The 3,465-nt window shown below is 32.0% G+C and overlaps 1 long non-coding RNA gene across 1 annotated transcript; it reads right to left on the bottom strand.

The window, feature by feature from the left end:
- Positions 1–1,133: 1,133 nt before the first annotated feature.
- Positions 1,134–3,075, bottom strand: LOC122531363. The gene is made up of 2 exons (XR_006307257.1): positions 2,684–3,075; positions 1,134–1,631 (listed from the first exon to the last, which is right to left on the bottom strand). It is a non-coding gene; the product is annotated as an uncharacterized LOC122531363 (long non-coding RNA).
- Positions 3,076–3,465: the final 390 nt, after the last annotated feature.

Here is a 3,465-nt window from a genome sequence, read left to right as displayed (position 1 = left end):
ATTTTTCGTTGTAACCAACGCAAGAAACTTTATATTCCTACAAACTTTTACAGCATGAAACTGAATTTATTACGTTCTATAAAATAACACAGAATAAATGTTGTAATTCTTCGAAGCGACCGATCCGACGGTGGAAAATAAGCAAAGTCATTTAAACAAAAAATGTCCCGACATTCCGCCGCGGCTCTTTTTTCATTATTATTATTATTAGGACGCGCGATCGGATGTGATTAAATTCGACCCTCGGAGAATTTCAAATAATTCACAGAAGGCAGAGGTCTGCGACGTTCTCCGGAGGGTTTTGCGCGTGCAGAAATCCCAATAACGGATCGACAAGAGACAGGTGCGTCTAGGCGAATCGTCTATCCCGGGAATCCCCACGGGGCCGTTGTCCATCTTTCCTTGTCTATCCTCGGTGTACGTTCCTAACCTCGGTTCACCTACGTTTCTCTATTACGCTCCTCCATTACGCCGTGTCCCCTAGTCGTTCGTTACAATTTCTGTACCTTGCACACTTTCCTCGGTTTTTCTCCGACAATTTTCGTGTCTCGAAGGATCTTTTAAATTTTAATTTCGATCGCAAGAGACTACGATCGTTTCGAGTCAATTACAGAGAAGTGCTTAATTTTATTTTACATCCTCTCGTGTAAAACGCAAAGTGGCTGTGAATTGAAATCAAGTAACTAAGAAGATTGAACAATAGAATTCAATTAAATTGAGAACAATCGAACGAGATACTATGGATTTATTTGAAATCGCTTTGTTTCTAGATAAATTTAGCCGTAGTAGTTAACCACCTCGCTTGTTACTTTTATCTCGAATGAAAGTCTTAATTCTGTACTTTAAAATATATATTAAGATTTAAAAGATTAATAATAGAATAATATATATTAAGATTTAAACGTGGAACATAATGTTCCGCACAAATTTAGTTTGGAACATAATGTGACAAAATGAAGTTTCATTCGTCTATTAATAAAACTGAGAAGTATTGAGAATAATTCAAGATGATTTTAGTACAGAAATTATTCAATATCTGCGTACCGAAATGTTCCAAACTAAATCAAATATCTCGGAAATTAAGTATCTGTACAATGAATCATTACAAGAGTAATTACAATTATGCAAGAGAGTTATCTCTACGTATCTGTACAATGAATCATTACAAGTGTAATTACAATTATGTAACGTATTTTTCACGTCGTGTATTTCCTCCCGTCACACGATGAAAAAAGCAGATCGAACTACAGATCGATAATAACGTGCAATCTCACTCGAAAAGGAACGTTTACTCTCAAGATAAGTATGGATGCCTTCTGCTTCAACGATTCTCCCAGCTATTGTCTTCTTTTCGCTCTTTTTTTTTTTTTTTTTGTTTGACTCTCGAGCCGCAATTTCTCCTGCGTATCTTTCTTCCACCCTCTTTCATCGCTTCAACCCCACCAAGCCTTGCCATCGTAATTCATTCGACACAACGGGGTAAGAAGTCACAATAGACCAGCTCGTTTCACACTTTTGACCGATTCCAGTTAGCTTCGCTTCTTCTTCTTCGTGATTGATTTCATTCGTGATGAATATCCATCTGTTGCGTATTTGTGTGTTACATCACTTTACACGGTTGCATATCGTTTCTTTGGATATCACAGTGAATTAGAATCAAGATTTTCATTTGAAAATAACGCAAGGTTGAGATGATTTTTTCAAATAACGTGACAGGTGAATTTAGTTAAAGGTGGAATTATTCATGCTTCATTTATGAAATGAATTATCATTATTTGTCAAACTTAGTACAATTAACAATAATTTAAATAATAATATAATCATAATTATAGTATATTATGATATAATTATATAAATTATCATTACAATATAGTTATTTGAGAACAATACCCGTTTGAGAAATAAATTAATAAGAAGCTTGCTAAATTATACGAATCACGGCACCTCGTTCACCAAATGAATTATTAATTTCCAATTAACTTATTTTTCAATTTATTCAATTCGAATTGTTCGAGAAGAATTTATTCAAACAAATTACAATACCTCGTTCAAAAAGTAAATTATTATTTCCGGAAGTCTGCACAGTTTATAGAACTTAATGCAATTGACAATAATTTAAATAATAATATAATCATAATTATAGTATATTACGATATAATTATATAAATTATATAAATTATCATTACAATATAGTTATTTGAGAACAATACCCGTTTGAGAAATAAATTAATAAGAAGTTTGCTAAATTATATGAATCACGATACCTCGTTTACCAAATAAATTATTAATTTCCAATTAACTTATTTTTCAAGTTATTCAATTCGAATTGTTCGAGAAGAATTTATTCAAACAAATTACAATACCTCGTTCAAAAAGTAAATTATTATTTCCGGAAGTCTGCACAGTTTATAGAACTTAATGCAATTGACAATAATTTAAATAATAATATAATCATAATTATAGTATATTACGATATAATTATATAAATTATATGAATTATCATTACAATATAGTTATTTGAGAACAATACCCGTTTGAGAAATCAATTAATAAAAAGTTTACTAAATTATACGAATCACGACACCTCGTTCACCAAATGAATTATTAATTTCCAATTAACTTATTTTTCAATTTATTCAATTCGAATTGTTCGAGAAGAATTTATTCAAACAAATTACAATACCTCGTTCGAAAATAGTAAATTATTATTTCCGGAAGTCTCCACAGTTCATAGAACAGAATTTGCTATTGTGATATGTCGTGACACATTATTCACCCCTCCTTTTCAAATTGGATTTTATTTCGCGTAGATATGACTTTTCACTGTCGAGGTACAGCCACATAGATCGAGACGTAATTCTCAATACTCTATATTATTTGCTTCTTGCTCCGACAACCTCTTACTCGTACTACACCGTACTGATCCCAACGCGTGCTGCAGTAGAAGTGGTACGGTCAGTGGCAGACGCTGAGCCAGCGTTCTTTTCGCCGTTATACTACTTGTGGCGTATGCATTTCCAAGAATAAATGGATTTACATTGGTTTCTTAGAATTTCAGTCATTCACACGTCTCGATATCTTAACTATTCACGTCAGATAATGATATCTTTGAACTTACACAATCGGATATCATGTTCAAAGGAAAAGACAGATTATTGGTTCAATAAAAATACAGTTTATTTTTTTTACGAACACACCATAAATTTCTTTTTTATCAAAATTCTTTATCGCAAGAAATTTATGACTGCGTACTAAAAGTTATTTCAAGCAAGTTTCAGTTTATCAATCAGTGGTCAATTCGTTAAATTAAATTATCATCAAAGATTACATTTTTTATTAAATGCTACGTAAATTTCGAGTAAACGAAATCTGTGAAGAGGTTTTACAGAAAGCTGTGTTTAATAAACTTTTATGAAATACGATATAAATGTTGCACGACCCGTTAATTAAGAGATGAAATTGAAG

Source organism: Frieseomelitta varia, unplaced genomic scaffold (assembly GCF_011392965.1).
Source record: "Frieseomelitta varia isolate USP_RPSP 00005682 unplaced genomic scaffold, Fvar_1.2 scaffold_395, whole genome shotgun sequence".
Lineage (NCBI taxonomy): Eukaryota > Metazoa > Arthropoda > Insecta > Hymenoptera > Apidae > Frieseomelitta > Frieseomelitta varia.
Note: the sequence above shows the minus strand (reverse complement) of the source record. Positions and strands in the feature narration are given on the sequence as shown.